This window comes from Micromys minutus (genome assembly GCF_963924665.1).
Source record: "Micromys minutus genome assembly, chromosome: 12".
NCBI classification, from domain to species: Eukaryota; Metazoa; Chordata; class Mammalia; order Rodentia; family Muridae; genus Micromys; species Micromys minutus.
The window spans coordinates 4,575,624-4,595,961 of record NC_137981.1 but is presented as its reverse complement, the minus strand read 5'-3'; the positions used below and the strand labels follow the sequence as shown (position 1 = coordinate 4,595,961).

The window sequence follows — 20,338 nt, the reverse complement described above, 5'->3', positions numbered from 1 at the left end:
TACTCTTTCATTAAATAGGAAGAAACAGAAACTCAGAACCTTACTCAATCCACCAGCTACCCATGGACATTAAACTCTTGGGGTGGGTTGATCTAATGGAACAAGAGTTGTTTCTCAAAGGCAAGAGGAATCCAGAGTGCAGCATGTTCCCATGTCTTAGAGTCAAATCCCCATGAATCTTACTCAGAGTCCCAGACCCCCATGAGTGGGTCTTCGTCTGACTACTCAGCCACCTGATCTGAGCCAGTGTTTGAGAAAGGTTAGAGTGCAGCAGAGCTAGTTGAGTCTATACATCCTATGCTGCTGCTTTGATTTGTGCTGTGATCTAGAACTCACCTCACTAGACTATTGCTGATGAGAGTGGAGCCCCGGAGGAAAACAGAACATGATGGTTGATGCCAATGCTCTAACTGCTTTGAGACTCCTGGGCCTTTTGTACTTCAACCCCTAGGTCTTTCAGAGTGTCTTGGTTCCCTAGGGAGGCCTTAAAAGCTCTCATTCCATTTCCTCTGAGCTCAGAAGACTTGGCCCTGGTAGTCTGTCTTAAAGAACAGCAGGATAGGCAAATTTTAGGAGATAAACCTTCATTGCAGGCAAGAAAGCAGTGTTTGGTAAGAGATACCCCACTTTGTGCAGATCCCACCTTTGCTCCTAAAACTGTTGCATTAGGTGAATTGTTGAATTCCTCTGAAACTCGGTTCATTCCCTTACAAAACAAGGCTAATGGTACTAACACTGGCTGTTTGGAGTTTGGATGTAATGTTAGTCTTTACCACCACCACCACCACCACCACCACCACCACCACCACCACCACCACCACCATCAGTGGACTTAGGATCTGAAGGCAAACAACATAGGACACCAACTAGTGTTGGGGTAAATATTAAATAAGGCAGCTGCCAATTCCTGCACTTTCTCACCGGCACATGGAGCCACGTGGACCATGAGCTGCAGAGCTGTAAACCACATGCCCTACACGCTTCTCTGCCACATGGCCTTCACTTACTGTCCCCCTTGGCAACTTGTTACCATGCCTGGCACACACATCCCAATCTGAGAAGGGCTTGGTGTATCTGCCACTACACTTTCTTTTGAACTCAATTAAGTCACCACATTAAAGAACACACCAAAAATACTTATAACAACTTGTATTTATACGTAGAGAAGAATATTTACATCTGCCACCATGTTGGCTCCCAACTTCTCCTTTCACCTCCTCCTCCATCTCCTTCTCTTCTCTTGCCCTTCCTCCCCTTCCAAAACCTTGTCCCCACCCATCTTCTTGTCCAGTGATAGGCTTAGCTTTGTCCCGGAACTGCCTTCCTGCATAATGACACCATCTTCAACTAGTGTGAACTAAAGAAAAGATAAAGAAAATAAAGGCGTCCGAGCCAAATGCCCCTTGACTTTTCTTTCAACAGAAGTTTACATGTAAATTCTTTGTTTATAGTTAGAAAAATCTGTGTATGATGCTACTTTCATATAAGACCTGGCATGGAAAATTGTCAGTACATTTTCACTAATGGAAAATTAAGCTTCAAGAACTTCTGTGGAAAGATGTTGTGATGAGCTAAGCAGATATCCTCTTTTGCGGTGACCATTAAAACAATGCAGATCCATCTCACATGAATACTCACCCTCCATAAAATATGACTGGCTAGGAAGGAAACAAATGTGTGGTTGAAAAGCACTGTGCTTGGGTGAGGGGTTTTCATAGTTCTGGGCTTTGTTGCTGTTCTCAGTCCTGAGCATTGAAACCAGGACCTTAACCATGGTGGGAGGTGCTCTACCACGGAACTACTTTTCTTACTTACGACAACCTCTCACCAACTTTCTCTATCAACCCTCAGATTTCCCTCTGAGGCTAGGGTTAGCCAAGATTCTCCAGGCTACCAGGATTTGGAACCCACGAGGCTCAGCCACACATCACTTGTCAAGTACGGAATACGGACACATACTGAGAGATGGGCTGATACAACATGAACTAAGTCTGAAAATATAGCTATATGGTAGCAATCTAGTCAAGTTTTTCTTGTTTTGGAATTTTTTCTTCTTAATAAAGAAAAAATACAGAAGGGAAGCTTGTTTTTACTTTATACAGAGTATAATAGGATTGTGGTATCAAGATACGAAGTCACGTTAGGAAAGAAGCATTAGGTGCAGGGGGCTAATCTCACAGAATGATTTCCCACTGTGATCTTCACATATGGTTTCCAATGTGATCTCACAGGCAGCTCTTCCAGCCTTACCTTTTAGTTCTTCTCTACTCGGGCCACCACCTTGCCTTCTCTATTGTGCCTACCCTAGAAGAGCTCTAGGTGGTACCAGTCAGTTACTAGGTGATACTCTATGAGTCAAACTCAGTACAACACAGGCCCCTGGAAAATGTGTCTTTCTTTCTTACTTTCCTGTTTTACAATATCCCAAGGCAAAACAATCTCAGCCATCCTAATCTATGAAAATGAAAGCATCTGGAAGAACTAGCTTATGCCCCTGTGGCCATCTAGATTCATGCTATGAGCCTACTCAAGACTGACTCTACCAAAGATGGTGAGTCAGAAGTGAATTAGACTGTGAGAGGAGTGTCTGTTCTCACACGATATACCGTGTCCTAAGACTGACACAGAGAATGAAGGGACAAAGCGCTGGTCCATTAGGATACATACAGCCAATCTTATGGGACATACAATAGAGACAGCAACTTGAGTAGAGATATACCAGGGTGTGACTTTGACCTCCTCTTGCAGTCAAATAAAGTATATGGCTGTGGGTACTGCCTTGCCCTTGAAAGGTGATTGTTTCAAGGTCATTTCTGAGGTAGGACATACTCTCTGATCATATAATCAAACAGAAAACCATTGTAACAATTGAAAGAAAAATGTTTATAAGGAAAGTATACTGACTGGTTTTGTACTTGACACAAGCTGGAGCTATCACAGAGAAAGGAGCCTCAGTTGGGGAAATGCCTCCATGAGATCCAGCTGTAAGGCAATTTCTCAACTAGTGATCAATGGAGAGAGGGCCCAGCCCATTGTGGGTGGTGCCATCTCTGGGCTGGTAGACCTGGGTTCTATAAGAAAGCAGGCTGAGCAAGCCAGGGGAAGCAAGCCAGTAAGACATGGCTTCTGCACCAGCTCCTGCTTCCTGACCTGCTTGAGTTCCAGTCCTGACTTCCTTTGGTGATGAACAGTGATGTGGAAGTGTAAGCTGAGTAAACCCTTTCCTCCCCAACTTGCTTCTTGGTCATGATGTTTGTGCAGGAATAGAAACCCTGACTAAGACAGAAAGCATATCATTCTGATTAGTGTTAGTATCTAAATTTTCATGTTCAAATCAGATGAACACTCAAATGTATATTGGAGTCAAAATATCCTTTTTGGTTCCATTGTCTATGAGACAATTTTTGTGATAATGATTTAATAAATAAGTAAAAGAATACACTAATTTGGTGTCTTTAGGAAAAATATCATAATCATGTTCAGCAAAAATATCTTAATCAAAATTAAATATCATCACATGAAAAAGACTAGATGTGACAGCTGTGTTTTTTGTACACCTGTTTGATGTGCTTGTGTTCTTCTGTCTCATTCATGGGAGAAGGCTCACCCCCATTCACTCCTATGTAGAAAGAAGAAAAGCTTTACTCATTCCCATTGGCATGATGAATGGAAATTTTCAAAACTCAGCAAAACTGTGTCACTTCTCCATCAAGCCCAAGTCAAAGTAAACATTTTTTTTTTCTGGAGACACCATGAAAAATATTTATCTTTCCATGCTAAACAAATGTATTGTTTCTCTACCATGATAGTAAAAGTTTGTATTTCAGAGCCTGAGGAAATGGTCATCTAATCAAGTTCTTGTTGCAAAATCATGAGACATAGTTTATTTCCCAGTATTCCCTCGAGAACTCAAGCATTGTAGAGTATGCATGTCCTCTTGGAGCTAGAGGAGCAGAGAGAAGGGTCCCTGAGACTCGCTGGCCAGCCATTCTAGCTAATCAGTAAGCTCCAAGTTCAATAAGAACGTACCTATAAATAAATGAACAAATTCATAAAATTAAATGGAGATAAATTTAGAAAACCATCTAGGCTCTACCTCTGGCCTCCATATATGTACATGTGCACACATCTGCAAAAGGAAGGAAAGGTGTACATGCCAATGCATGTAAGAACTGATAACACAACAACAACAAAACCTTACATTTTGACTATTCTAGTGATTAAAGTAAAATACTTAAATTATTGATAACTTTATTTTATTTTTATATCCTTAGTAATTTGAGGATACAGATTCTCATCTTTAACTATACATCTGTTTTAAACCCTTGGCCATTTAACCAAAATATAGTTGGGATTTGGGGGCCGTGGGGGAGGTGATGGTTTGTATATGCTTGGCCCAGGTAGTGGCACTATTAGGAGGTGTAGTCTTGTTGGAGTAGGTGTGTCACTGTGGGGATGGGCTCAACACCTTCATCCTAGTCTTCCACTAGCTGCCTTCAGATGAAGATGTAGAACTTCAAACTCTGCCAGAGCCATGCCTGCCTGGACTCTGCCGTGCTCTCGCCTTGATGGTCCACCTTGATGATAATGGGCTGAACCTCTGAATCTGTAAGCCAGCCCCAATTAAATGTTGTCTGAGTTGCCTTGTCCATGATGTCTGTTCACAGCAGTAAAACTCTAACTAAGACGGGGGAAGAAGTAACGCTTATTACTCCATGGAGATTTGCCACGATGAAGAGAAGCTGTCTGAATTTGGGTATATGGAATGTTTTCCAGAGATAAGACTATTGAAGTCAAAGTAACACAAGAAGAAAAAGGTAATGAGCAGAAAATGGTGGAAAGAGAAAAATCACAGTCATAGCACAAGTGTTAAAATGAGCCTGAAGGGCAGAAGGGAAGCCAGCTTGACAAAAGGCAGTGAAGTGCACACTGGGAAATGTGACGTGCACAGTGAGAATTGTAAAGTGGACACTGGGAAATGTAAAGTGCACACTGGGAAATGTGAAGAAGTGCACACTGGGATATATGAAGAAGTAGACACTGGAAAATGTGAAGAAGTGAACACTGGGAATTGTAAAATGGACACTGGGAAATGGGAAGAAGTGCACACTGGGAAATGTGAAGAAGTACACAATGAGAAATGTGAAGAAATGCACACTGGGAAATATGAAGAAGTGCACACTGGGAAATGTGAAGAAGTGAACACTGGGAATTGTAAAATGGACACTGGGAAATGGGAAGAAGTGCACACTGGGAAATGTGAAGAAGTGCACACTGGGAAATGTAATATAAAGACTGGGAAATGTGAAGAAGTGCACACTGGAAAATGTGAAGAAGTGCACACTGGAAAATGTGAAGAAGTGCACACTGGAAATGTGAAGAAGTGCACACTGGGAAATGTGAAGAAGTGCACACTGGAAAATGTTAAGAAGTGGACACTGGGAAATGTAAAATGGACACTGGGAAATATGAAGTGCACACTGGGAAATGTGAAGAAGTGCACACTGGGAAATGTGAAGTGGTAGGAAAAGACAGACTCATGGAGTCAGGGGTCACAGCAAGGAGCCTTGGCTTTAGTCCAGCACATGAGAGGAGGAGTGTAGGCCAGAGTGACAGGAGTGAAAGGAACAGATTCAAACTACGCCGGGGCACAGGGCAACCCTGACCTCAGTTCGCCACTCTTGCAAGCATAGCAGCAATCACAGGGCAGCCAGCACTGATAGCAGCTGGCTTTTCTCATTCACAGCCACGATTGTGACCAGCTTTCTTTACACACCCATTGCCCACTTGTAAGTTGAAATGCTGTCCTCTTGGTAGATGATCTTGAGCAAGCTGAAACTAGCTCAGAGTCTCCTACAGAGGTCGTGGTCATATGGTTGACCTCTCCAGCAGAGTCTTTCTTCCCATCCCCACCAAACATGTTCTTTCTCCACATTAGCAGAGATGTCATATCCAGCATGCTACATGCTGCTATTATATAATCCTGACACCACACTCAGAGAAAGCAGACACATTCTCTCCCCCGGTCTGGCGTTCCTTCCTATGTGGCTTATAAGGCAGATTGCATTGCCTGGAAGTACTGTCTGCTGCTGGTAGAGGCATTGATAAGAGGTTTTGAGAAACAGCCTACAGTGCATACGGTCCCACCCAAACGAGGAGATGCCCCCTGTAAGTCTGATATTTAATGACATGCAAACACATTGAGGTAGACTCCAGGTTTACCACAGAGTTTGACCCCCAGTTCTTATAACAGCTGCAACTGTTAAGAGTCTGAAGAGTGAAAAATATGCATTATATACAAACACTTCAAATAAGGTGTATTTCCTGAGCACCCTGTGTAAGCAGCCTGCGTAGCCTTCACATTATCCTATTTTTTTAAAAATATAACTTGATGTTATATGTTTTGACCAAACTGTTAATATTTTGGCTGTACAAAGTAGGAAGAATATAGAGAAAATTAAACATTACTCATCCTCTCCATACCTAGAGAGCATCACTGTAATATCTGATGACATTTTCCAGTTTGCTTGCCTAGACAATGACATAATGGAACCCGTCACATAGACAGCAGTGACTGGGCATCGGCTTGTAAAGATGTAACTACTCCATTACTAGTTCTTTCTTTACATGCCAAGAACTAGGGCTATTAACTAACTCCTTCTGGCGTATCCTGGACTTCTCAGGGCCGAGCCCTGAGAGTCCCACATCTTAGGACAAGCCAGGGACATTTGCTCACTTGATTTAAATGAACACATCCGATCAAACTCATTATCTCACATCCTGAAGGGGAAGGCAGAGAGTGTCTGACAAGCACTTGCTAAAATTGGTTTTGGGGAGACTTCTGTCCCTTCAGCTTCTACCCCTCGGGAATCTGTCTTTGTGTCCAGCAACCTCAGAGAATTCATTGCAGCTTTCAAGTTGGAGGCTGAATTAAGATGCAGTTCAGCTGTTTGTGTACAAACAGCAAGCAAAGCGCTGTGCTCAAAGGAAGGTCATCCGCTGGCCTCACTGAACAATCTCAATCTGCTCCATTTGTCTGGTGACCAAAAAGAACTGCCTGATTAGAATTATTGTATTAGCAGCAGAGCAATGCTTCATGGAGCTAAGCACACGGAGTGCATGTTTAGATGTGGAGGGAAAGGCAATTAATGCCTTGGTTATATTTGTGCAGGATCTCAGGTAGAAACAGGAGGAAAAGCTGGCTGTGGATCAAAGTCCTTGAGCAGCGATGTGCAGGAGAAAAGGAGGACATTCTGGACAATCCAGGTTACTCTCAATTAGTACTCACCGTCTAAGTCCCTTATAAAATCGGCCAGTCAGGGCTAGAAGTCACACACACACACACGCACACACACACACACACACACACACACACACTGGGACATGTGTGCAAACACTCATGAACCTACAACAAGACAGGGAGCAGTTAGTCAGACTTGACTCTAAACCTATTATGGCACCTCATTCCAGCCACCCCGTGCTCCAGTGAGAAGGCACTGCCACTAGTCTGTAAGCAAAGATTGTTAAATGTGCGCATATATGGTCTCAGAGTGACAGGGTGCTGAAAATAGGTGGGGAGAGGGGCTCCCTTCAGACTGACTTGCCAGAGACAGCCCCATGAGTTATGACTACAAGTTGTCAAGGTCTGATGCTGAGAAGAAAGCACGGCCAAGCAAGAGCAAGGAGCAAACTCTCAGGCTCAAAGTGGAGTCAGTCATGTTCACAGACAAAAAGGGTGACTGTACTGAGTCTGTGAGCAAGAAGGAAATGGAAGAAGGAGGTATAGGCCACGTCATATAAACCTGTGTACCATGGAGGGGGCTGGGCTGGGTTTTCCTCTCAGTAATATTAAGAAGACCTCGTGGAGACAAATCACTGCATGCTTTGGTTTGGGGAGAAGCCTAATGCTGAGCCGAACTCAGAGTTTGGAGGTAGCTTCCAGTGTGCTTTTAAGAAACAAACACTAGGGTCTACTCTGATACTCGAGACAGCACAAATGAGACTGCGCAGTTAGGCGCCAGACAGACCGGCCGAGCAAGAGCAGCCAGATGCAACGCCGCCTGCTGGAACCCTGGAGAAAGTGCAAGTCTGAGAGACAATAGTTGTGTGGTTGCTTGGAGTGGCCAGTGGGATTTGCCTTCAAGCAGGTGTAAGAGACACTTCAGGGTAGACGTGAGGTCATGTTCCAACAGAGGAGCAGAACAAAGGCTGCTGTCAAGGGACCAAAACAGCGTTGTGTTATATATATAGACTTAGGACTGAAGGATTTGTGGCATTAAATATAACCCTGTAAAAGGCTATTTTAGAACTCTTGAAAGAAGAGTCCTACATGGATTGTGATCCTAAAATAGGGTACAAAGGGCCTGAGAGCCCACTAGTGCCATCTGAGCAAGATGTGATCGTGGTTTGGAGGGGATGATTTCAGAGAATAGATGTGGTTGAGAGAGTGATATGAACGGGCCTGGCAACGGAGTGCGAGGTATGTACCTGCAAGTGAAAATGGGTGAGCCTTAAACAAGGCGGAAACCATGTTTAGCATCATGGGCCAGGTTGAGCCAACAGCCAGATGTAAAGTCACATGACTCCGAGACTGAAAAACCAAGGACAGCAGCAAAAAAAAAAAAAAAATAGTCCTAATAATTACATGTTATATTTTACACACCAAAAATCAAAAGTGAGGAGGAGGAAGAGGGGACGATGGGGGAGAGACTGAACATGTTAGCTTAAGCATTATGCCTATTGTAAACCTTTCTGATCCAAGCATTTTTTTGTAGCCTAATGACAATTGTGGCGGCTCATAGATGCAATCACACCTTATCTGCATGTGCAGTATCCGAGACCCTGAGCCGGGGCCTGCAGCTACAGAGATACTTTAGGCTACACTCCTCCACACTCATTCACATCCAGGAGTGTTTCTTTCTAGACTGGCTGTGCACATGGGAGCAAATGTCACTGTAGAACATCCTTCTCAAGCATCTCCTAATTGGTGAACCTCCACGGAGAAAGAAAAACATGCCGCTTCACCTGCGATAGAGAAAAACTAAATATTTTGTGATTGCACGAAACTTCGTATCTGAACATCTCCTTTAGGGCAAGGCAGGGTAGGGTTTATCTGGTGCATCAGTTTATCCTGGGGTTCTCAGTTAAAGTCATCTGAGAACTCATCTGCGGTTTGAGGTGAGTAAGTTTGAGACTTTAGATAGAATAGGTTTTTTGGGGTAAAGGATCTGGTTGCTTTCCATTGCTTCTGAAGTGTGGACAGGTAGGTGAGAGAGGGTGAGTAAGAATGCACACTCAAATGATCTTCAGTGATCGAAGCCTAATTACCCGTTATGCTCACAAACTGAGGTCTCCTGACCTGAGAGATTGTTTAACAAGCCCCCGGGTGATGAGTATATGTAATTGCACACAAACACTTAGCAAATCCTGTATCCGCTTGCAGCTTGAAAAACAAGCATCAGATGGCAGTTTGTTGCAAAGGTGTCCGTGCTGTCCTAAGAGCTGTGCTCTATTTGTTGGTTTCTGCGTTTGCAGCAACAATACAGTTAATGTTTTACAGCCCCGACTTTGAAATTTCAGTTTAGTAAACAGACTATAAAGTAGGTCTTATTTGCTTTCTAACAAATAAAGCAGAACAGCTTGCCCACGAGGATTTAAATCATAATTTACATTTAAGTTTATTTTTATAGACAGACCATAAGCACAGTTTGCAAAGCTGGATAAAACTGAAGCACTAGAAAATTGAAAAGAGGGATGAGAGATTTATTTTTCCCCTTAAAAGAATGCTCAGTTGCAATTTGAAACTTAACAGTTTTAATTATATAGAATAATTGGATTAAGTAGAAGCTTGCATGATTTGTCAGAATTGAAATATGATAGGTAATGTTGAAACCAGGATGTACATACACATATGCACACATGCTCACACATACATGTGCATGCACACACACGCAAACACACAAACTGCACGAGAAAGGAAAATGGAAATGATTCACAGGAATTAAGACCTTAATATTACATAAGAATTAATCCTCAGATGTACATATTAATGATGAGATTTCATAGAAAAATCTATTCCAAATACAGCTTTGCACAGGATTAGGAGATATCTGCTTGGAAGAACCCTCCCTTTTCGAATCAGACAGATCTTTAGCGCTCACTGCAGACAGATGTACTGACTACATTTCCCCAAAATGCCTGTTATTTTGGACCATCATCTCCTCATGTCTAAGTATCACTGCTTTGGGTTGTTAAATATTTGACAGTTTTCTTTATCTTTGTTGGTGGTAATGGTGGGGATGCTGAGCACGATGCCTGTGAGGACTGAACTGTGCATCTAAGGCTTAAGTTATATCTCAGCCCAGTCTTAAGCTTGTAATCCTCCTGCCTCAGCCTTCCTGAAGCTGGAATTTTCGGCCTGGCCCAGCTTGTTGTCATTCCTAAGTTAGATATTAAAGGTCTAGCTGATTGCAAATGAAGTAACTATAGAGTAATTTCAGTAGAAACAATGTTAGCAAATCCTCCACTGAAGCTGTTCTCCTCTCTGAACTCCAGAAAATACTGCCCTCTTTGTAAACAAGCAAACAAAACCTCACTTTTAGATGCCCATCACACGCAATTTCATTCTCTGAAGAATGTCAATAAAGAAGAGAAAGCCTGTCTGGGACCCTGTGGTACCTTCTTTGTCCTACCAGAAGTCCCTTCTAAGAGAATACTCTGACAAGTACAGTAATTAACCACCCTTCGTATGTCTGTGGTTTATTCTCTTGGATAATTGTGTAGAGTGTTCCATGACTTACTTTCTCTTTGGTAGGTCTTCGTAGCACAGCTGATACAGTGAGTGGGTGATCAGGACATAGGCAGTAACCATGGGATATGGAATTCATGAGAAAAGATAGGAAGCTTTTTTCCACTGTCGGTTATGTAAACTAAACAGCAGGTGCAAGGGCTCCTTCCTGATGGGAAGGCCAAAGAGAGGCTTTTAGTTACGTGTACTGGAGGATTTTATTACAGCCTTGGAGACATCAGATGATCGCTATCAAAGAGTACTTAACAAGCCACAGAGTTTGGGAGGGAGTTGGTTTTGTTTGACACAAGGTCTTGTATGGCCCAGACTGGCCTTGAACTTGCTGTATAGGCCAGGATGACCTTTGGCCCATGTCATATCCCCAGTACCGAGATTCCAAGAACGTGCCGCCATATCCCATTTGTACAGAAGGAAGATCAAATCACAGGCTTTGTGCCTGCTAAGTAAGTCCTTACCCACTGAACTACATCACCAGTCCTGAGCCACAAATTTAAAAACAAAAATTAGTAGCTTGATCAGTTTCAGAGAAGTTTCTCCAATGTATGAATCATGACTCCACAGGAAAGTGAACTCAGTTGGCAAATAAAATCTCTTAGGATTCATGGGAGAGGGGAACCTGCACTTTCTTCCTAAATCTAGAACAGGAAGCATTTCATTCTGAGGAAAATGGCAGAGTATTCAGTGTGGGGGAAAAGAACGGAAATAGCAGGAGGAGGTGCTGAAAAATGCCTCTGTACTGAGCTGGGAGAGTGGGTGGAAAGGGCATTCCTACAGAATCAGCTACCTCCTGCCTCTGTAGTACAGGTCTGTGCAGGAAACATGAGTTCCCACAGGGTGTAAAAGGAAGAAGAGAAGAAAATTCCTCTCTATAAATATATACTGTGTCTAGGAGGGAAAATGGAACCTTGGAAATGAAACTCAAAGAAGAAATTCCATCAGATGAGTTTAGAAGAGGTCACATGTTACCTGGGGACAGCAAGCCCCTCACGGCAGAATTATGACCCTGTCCCATCGGCTTCCTGTTTCTGGAGGACTATGACCCAGTTCCAGTGGTCACTTTTTTCTAGAGTGAGACCCACACTGGCTTGTCTTTTGTCAGGTTCTCATCCTGAATTAGACATGTATGGTCAGGATGGCAAACTCACGGCGCACACTCTGATGGCTGGAGGCCAGCCCACACCAGTGCATCAGAGCACAGGGGCGGGGTACAGGTCAGGGATGCCCTGATCCCTGGGCTGCATAACCTCTACACACAGAAGTCACCAACAGGCAGTGGAATTAGTTCATTTCGCTTGTGCTATATTCAACAACACAAAGAAGGAAAGGTTTAGTCGTGGTTCAAGGGCACTGTGGAAAAATCATGGCAGCCAGAGCTTCAGGCAGCTGGTCACATCCAGCCAAGAGACACAGAAAGATGGATCGTGGCTCCCTTTCTACTTCTCTCCCTCCCTCCTATCCAGTCTGGCACTCCATCCCATAGAAAGGTGCCTCCACACAGAACTGAGGAGTGTCTGCCCCAATTCACCTCATCCTGAAAATCCATCATGGACTTCTGCAGAGATGTGTTTCCACCGTGACCCTGAATCCCACTGTGTTGACAGTGGTGATGCATTACGCAGTTACTACGATTGACATTTCCTTGGGGGTGGCTGAGGGAATCTGGACTATGGAGTCAGGACCATGGCTATCTTGCCCTGGAGAACAGAAAAGAAATAAGAACACTTTGAGAGAAGTTAAGTCTGCACATTGAATCCAAAGGTCTCAGCAAAGCAGCAAGCAAGTGCATTTGAAAAGAAAAGAACAGCTGAGTCCCTAAAGCAGACTCTTCCAGAGGCTGAAGATGCTTTAGAATGGGTTTTTAAAGAAATCCTACCAGGCCTGTCTTAAATAATTCTATGGAAATCTGTGTTAGCAAGGGAAAAGTCATTACTACCCCCATCCTAAGACAGATGGATGCTCTGATGCAATCCTCCAACATCTGGAGCTGGATGAGTGTGCAAGTACAAAGGGGAGGTATGGGAACAAGGCTGCAGAGATGCAGGGCCCGATGTGCTATCCTAGCATCTCATCAGAGACCAGCAGCTCCTAGTTCTGTCCAGAGCTCTGAGGATGAAGCTGGAAGAGGTGACCAAGGTTTCTCAAGTTCTCCAGGACTCGAATTTGGAGCAGTTAATTGTCGGTTGCAAGGAGGTTAGCTTCACCTTCAAAAGCTAGGAAGTTCTAAAATGCTCTTGAACATGAGAAAGACAGAAATGAGTCCAGAACATAGGTTAAGTGGGTGCTGATAACAGGCACACCCCAGTGGTGACATCCTGAACGTGTCAACAGACATACTAAATGTCCCCAAAGAGAAGGACAAAATTATTCTCGGAAAACCATAGATTTAGCCAATAATCCATGCTTTCTGCTATCTCAAGGCATTTGTATGTCTGTTCACTGGATGAAACAGGAGCTCAGAAAATGGCTGTGTTCCTCATCTTCACCCCGAGTGTCATCAGCTCTGGATGCCTGGGGGTGACTCAGAAAACCAGCATTTCCATACTGATGCCTTTTTACTCTTCAAAAACTGCAGCAACCTCAACATTTGAAGGCAGGAGTGTGCGATATTCACATGCGTGTGTGCATGCATGCATGCGTGCAGTATAGATTTGGCTCAATAGTTAACAGATCTAGATATTTTTCCAGACAACACAGGTCTACCTCCAGGCATTCTCATGACAGCTGACAACATCCTCGAGATTCCAGTGTCTTTTTCTGGCCCCCATGGTGCACATACATACAGTCATGTATGTACACATACAATAAAAAATAAAATCTCAAAACATTTATAAATACATGGCAAGTGACGTACAGCCAGGAACGAGGGGCCTATCGAGACATGATCAATCAAGCTCGGATGATCGTCAGCTTTTTTTATCTTAAGGGGCCAAATGAATACACATTCATTCTGGTCCAGGCCATTTGCAGGGCATCCAGGAGTAGAAGCTGATTAAGGTGCTCCAATCCAAATAGTGGCATACTGGGTCTCAGTATTCATTAAGTGTGAAGGAGTTATCAGACACCTATAAAGAAAAGGCAAGCTCCTTCTCAGAGCCCTGCCTCTGGTATCCCTATCTAAATGCTCAGGTGCTGGAGAAACAGGCCTGGAGCGGCCCTGTTTCCACCTAGCGTCAGTCTCCGTGGGCTCAGAGACGTGGAGCTGAGACAGATTGTGTAGCTGTATCTTCAGAAACCACTTCACAACACCCCCATGTGTGGGGCTCTCTTCCAGGGAAGGACATTGCTTTATATATATATATATATATATATCTTTGCTCTAAATAAACAGATTAAGAATCACGTGAATTTTAAGTATAATTGTCCTATATTAGTCAATTAACTCATTCAGAAAGTCTTCTTTCTGTGTCCTTAAAGATTTCTAAGGAGCTGATTTTTTTTTTTTTTTTTTTTTTTTTTTTTTTTTTTTTTTTTTTTTTTGTTAGCTAAAATGCCGCTGCGGTAAATGGAAATGTACTTGGGTGTGTGGAATCCAAATGCACCATAGCTGAATTGTAGCACTCTGGAAGTTGACCAATGACAAAACTGGGAAAGCATTTACAGCCCAGGACTGCCACCTAGTGGCTATGTCCTATAATAAAACTCCCTGTTTTTCCTTTCTTGCTTTTTGTTGTTTTTCTGCATGTCACCAACCTTTTTTCTATGTCTCACACTCTCTTGCAAATATGAAATCGTTCATATGTCATATCACTTATACATTATTGTTTATGGTTTAAGTAGTGAAAAAGCATATAAGAAGAAACAAGAATCTATAAAAACATACCCGTACCCAGTGACTGATCCTTTGGAAGATACTTTATTGCATTTTAAATGTTGATCAACGCCCATTATCTACTTTTAAAATCCTAGCTAAAGGAGGAGAGCCTGTAAGCATCCCCTTATGGAAGATAATTCTACCTGTCTATGCGCATGTCCTTGATTTTTCTTTTTTTAACAGGACTTAAGGGAACTGAGAGGAAGTGGGAGTCTTGTACCCTAGTGATGATGTTTCGTTCCTGTGGCTGTCTGTAACATCCCTCATTGTCCTGGACATTCCACATTAAAATAAATACAGTGAATATTTGTGGTTGAAAGTGCAGGTTGTTGGAAACATCGGTCAATTTACTCTGTCTTCCTTTCGTGTCTCAAGTCCTCTGAGATATGAGGAGGGAGTCCTGGACAAGGCCACGTTCCCTGGAGATACAAACCTCATGACAAACCAAGGCGGCACCGGGGAGCCAATTATAGGCAAGTGAGAAGTCACCGCATCACAGGGATGACTGCCAGAGTGAGATGAGTAGGGCTGGAATTTTCCAGAAAGACACAGTGTGTGGGAGAGTTGGACTTACATAAAAGTGAAGAACTCTTACCAGTGAGGAGTAGAACTTGGCATCCAGAGATCGTGAAGTCACCACTTAAACCCAAAGGAAGTGTTTGAGGGGACACCGCCATGCTTTGAGGGGACACCGCCATGCTTTGAGGGGACACTGCCATGCTTTGAGGGGACACTGCCATGCTTTGAGGGGACACTGCCATGCTTTGAGGGGACACCGCCATGCTTTGAGGCAAGTGTTCTTTCTGGCAGGGTTCTGTGGCATCTACAGCTCTGCTCCCTGTAAACAGTTGTTTGCCCCAACAACGTCTTGGTAGTCCCCTGTCCATCCTCCATCCTTCCACACAGACAACAGGGATACAGCTTCCAGAATGCACCACTGAGAGTTCACTGCTGCGAGGCATCTCTGGTTTTCCTGCCTGTGTGCGTTTGCCTAGACCTTTCATTCACCCACACTGCATAAGAAACTGCCATTCTGCATTCAGAGGTTAAGTGACTGAAATGAAGTTGCTGGGCTGAGAAGGGTGTGCGTTCACTCCTCTCGTCCACACTCGGCACCTGTCAGACTCAGTGACAGATCTGAGGGACAGACTTACTCAGCATTCCAGAAATAGAAATGAGGGTAGAACTGGAGCCTCCTCATTCCCAGCAGACTTCTCCCTCCAGTCCACTGCTTGCATCCTGAGAGAGGTGAGTAGAGGTGAGCTCCTACAATGGGTACAGGATTCTGCCCAAGCCCACAGCTGAGAGATCAATCCAGAAGCAGGTGACAGTGGCCAACTCGAACTGGAGCCCCAGAGATGCATGTTTCAGAGCAGGTGCATTTGCCAAACACAAGGTCAACTCCCAAGAAGTAGGTAGAGCTACATTAACCCGGGCTTGTACTTCAACCCCACAGGGGCCTTTTTCTAACGTCTCTGAGCCTTACTCTTCCGTTCTATAACGTGGAAGTGGCATTCATTTCTGCTCCGTAAGTTTGTTGGGACAGTTGAGCACTATAGTGCAGTATTTAAAATGGCTCCTAGTGTGCTGAGTACTGGATAAGTGTCACAGCATCGCGCAGGTGTATGTTCAGTATGTTTTCAGGTGAATGGCCTTGACCAAGTTCCTTACACTCCAAATCTCAGTGTCTCCATGACAAGAGTAAAACCTCCTTCCAGCGCTGGCTTAATAAAATCGAATTAATAAACACTAACTATGAACTTCCATCCATGTTCTTAAGCAGCCTCTTAATGGTAGTAACCTTTCATACCTGATTGACATCTGGTCCTTCCAAATCGAGGGTCTGGATTTGTCTGGCTAAGTGGTTCTCTTTCCAATGGGGTTAAATAACGTATAATAGGAGCATATCTCAGTTCTCTCGAGAGTTAAAAGAGGTCAGTAGCCCCAATAAATAATAAATGCTCTATTTGCATAAAACACAAAAGCAGTGTTCCACCTAGGCAGCATAGGGTTCCTGCCACTGAATACACCGAAGCCAATAGAATAATCCACAGTCACAACCTCAAACCAGTCTCTCACTACGGTGATGTGCTCATGGGTTCTGTAAAGCCCCTCAAAGAGAGAGGACCAGAGAGAAGGACATGAAACACCAATATTGACACGGGAAAGTGTCAACTATAAACAGAGAAACAAAACATCAGTGAAGGTGCACAGCAAAAATGCTTTTATGGCTCTTATGCACTGCACAGTTAGACCAGGGGCTGCTGGGACTAAACGTCACATAGGAACACTCACTAACTCTGCTGTGTTCGCCCGCATTCCGTGCTGTAAGAAGTGTCTAGTTTCAGGTGGTTAAGAAAGAGGTGGAGCCTGTGAGGCTCTCAGCCCCAGAGGCAGCACAGCAGAGCACTTCACGTGGTAACACCGAACAAAGGCGCCAGCTCCAGTCTCCTTCCCTCTTCTTAAAAAGCCACTAATAAGCCAGCACGGTGACATAAGCCTGCAGCAGAGATGGAAGTTTGAGGCCATCTGACCTACACAGGGAGACCTTTGTCAAACAAACAAATAGATCAAAAGCTGCCACTAATGTCCCACTAGGAGCCCCACCTCTGGCTCTCATCAAATTCCAACTATTTTGCAAAACCCCACCTCCAAGTACTGTTAAGGTATGTTTGGGGATTACAGCTCCAGCACAGGAATCTTGGGGAAAAGCAAGCAAACCATGAGGGGCCCTCTTTGATGGCAGGCAGAGGAGTGGCGGGTATTAGGGAAAACGCTGCTTTGGACAAAATGACAGGAAAGACGCATTGTTTCTTTTTCTTGGTTAGCATTAACATGAATTACACGGAATACTAGTCTCCACTGTGATGTTGTTATTCCTTTACACAACCTGCTTCTGCCACACTCAGCCTCCTTCTCTTTCTTTGTCCCCCTCCCCAGCACCCCTAATAGGTTGCTACTCATTTGTACCTTTTTTTTTTTAATTTTGTAAATGAAAGAAAACATGAGCTATTTGTCTTCTGATTCTGGTTTATTTTATTTAACATTGCATACATCTTCCAGCAGATGACATAATTTCTGTGTGTGTGTGTGAGGGGGGGGGGGGAGAGAGAGAGAGAGAGAGAGAGAGAGAGAGAGCTCCTATGATATTCATCATTTGAGATCTAGGTCATTTCTCTTATGATGTTTTATTCCATCCATTTTTTTAAAGTGATAGTTTTGTCCATCCTGACGGTGGCCCAAATGACTGTGCCTGTGCATGGCATTTCTTTTATTCGACAGGACCCATATCCTGGCTGTTGCCTCAATGAACACGGGTGTGCAGGCGGTTGCTGACTTTGATTTGATCTGATAGGCCCAGGAGCTGAAGCTGGATCACGTGGTAGCTCTCGCTAGAGTTTTGAGGAGCCTCCGTACTGGTTTCCATATTGGCCACCTACTCAGCCTTTCCACCAAGAGAAAGGTCTGATGCCGGACGTTCCGGAATGCTGATAGGACCCAGGTTCATCCAGGAGCATCTTCCTCTCTGGTCAGCTTCTCGACTGACACACTGAAATTAACCTTACTTGTGGCCTGAATTTCTTTAATAAGTTGTTTCTGATAAATGCCATAGTGGTGGAATTTTCCAAGAGCCATTAGATTCCTCAGACTTCAAAATGACCGTTTATTCAGCCCTGTCATTAAGAAATGAACCAAAACAAGAGATGTGACTTAAACAGCACATACCTGCATGTAGAGACGCAGGTCTTACACAAACTATAGAGCTGACAGAACAGAGAACCAGCAGACTTCTGTAAAGGGGAGGTTGAAAATGCTTCAGTTTTGAAAATCAAAGCTTGCTTGTCATAACCGCTGAGCTCCAGTGCTGCAGCGTGGGTGTGCAGAGGGCGGTGAGCGAAAGGCTTGGAGACCTACAGAAAAACTGAATTTAACAAAACCAGACGATAAGACAGATTTTTCCCCAAATCCCTTGGTTTGCTGGTTCTCAGGTTAAGCCATCCCGGGTCATCAGCATTTCAGAGATTTTAGAGCCTTGCACATCAGTGTGGGCTGTCACCTGACGGAAGCGGGGACCCTTCCTCGTAAACTCAGAAGAAATGACATTAGCGTGGTAGCTTGTTGGGTGCCAGTACATTTTCCAAGTAGTTTTTGCTCTGTGACGAGCCTAAAGGAACCTTGGGGAGACCGTGCTTAACTAAACACTTTTAAGAAATGTCCAGGGGTGGTGAGGTGGCTTGGAGGTAGACGTGGGTGCCACACAAACCTGGTGACCTGAGGTCAATACCTGTAGCCCACAGTGGAAGGAGGGAGCCAGCTCACAACATTGTCCTCGGATGACACATACTGTGTTGATTGCGCCCACTCTCTACACACACACACATATACACACACTTTTTTTTAAAGAAAACAATGTCTAAATAATTCAGCAATTTTGGCTGTGTTTTGTGTGCATGTGACAGTGACACCTTGAAGGGTGAGAGCAAGAATGAAGAGACAGAGCTCCACCTTGCCGAAGCCCCTTCGGCACAGCTAAAGTATCCACAGTCCTGGCCTGTTTTACATCCGTCATGGAAATGGCCACCATAGGACCACAAGCATAGCGAGAGCTACACACACCGCTTGTTCTCAACCCGTGGGTCGAGACCCCTTTGAAGTCCACTATCCAGCAAGCCAGATGTTTGCATTATAATTCAAAATGGCTGTTATGAAGCAACAATGAAATAGTCTGTAGTTGGAGTGGGGTTCACCACGCATCAGGATCTGTAGAAAAGGGCGGCAGCATTAGGAAGGTTGAGAATCAGTGCTGTGCGCCAATAATGTCACAAAAGGTTTCTCTCCTCTCAGCTGTGTTCTCTCTGTTGTCCCCACAGTCCTTTGAAAGCAAGACAGTTACTGCTAGCACTTCATAGATCACATTTAATGTCATACTGACTCGGACAGAAATAGTCTTCTACCCCCGATTGTAGACATCCTGTAGCTGATCTTATTGAGGGAACTGAATTAGGAGCGTAGGAAATGCAGCATCAGAAATATCCAGCTTTCAGTCCAAGAATGAGATCATCTTTACCTAAAACACACACAGAGCAAAGTAAGGAGAGGTGGTTCCCAAGAGATCCCTGGGATGTTTCACCGACAGGAATGTCCATGAATACTTCACCAAGTTCCCTGGGCCAACCGCCTGCCTACTAGTGGCTCATTCACCCTCACAGACCTGGACCTCTGCCCTGGGTGCAGGGTCTAAGCTGGCCTCCCTCCACAGCCACCAACACTTCTGAGAAGGCCGCTGATACCACATGTAGGTGCTAACATGGGGATCCTAAGCAATCTTTCCTCATTCTGATATCTCTTTGGCTCCCGAATTATACATTTCCTTTGTAGTACAGTAGGAATTCATGGTACACAGTGAAAGATTTCATTATGACATCTTTATAAATGTATATCATATATTTTGCTCATATTGACACCTTCATCCATGAACCTCCCTTGTCTCTCTGTCCCCATCTTGCTGCCAGTCTACTTTCTCTTTCTGGTGTGTGTGTGTGTGTGTGTGTGTGTGTGTGTGTGTGTGTGTGTGTGTGTGTGCGTGTGTGTTCATATGCATATGTAGTGTGTATGTGCAAGTATGTGTATATATGTGTGTGCATAGTATATGTGTGTGTGTATGTGCAAGTATGTGTGTTCATATACATGTCTGATGGATGACTAGACAGAGTCCATAT

The 20,338-nt window shown here is 44.0% G+C and overlaps 1 protein-coding gene across 16 annotated transcripts in view; it reads left to right on the top strand.

The window, feature by feature from the left end:
* Positions 1-20,338, top strand: part of CADPS (calcium dependent secretion activator) — a 431,306-nt gene that overhangs the window by 220,539 nt on the left and 190,429 nt on the right. The window lies entirely within an intron of this gene.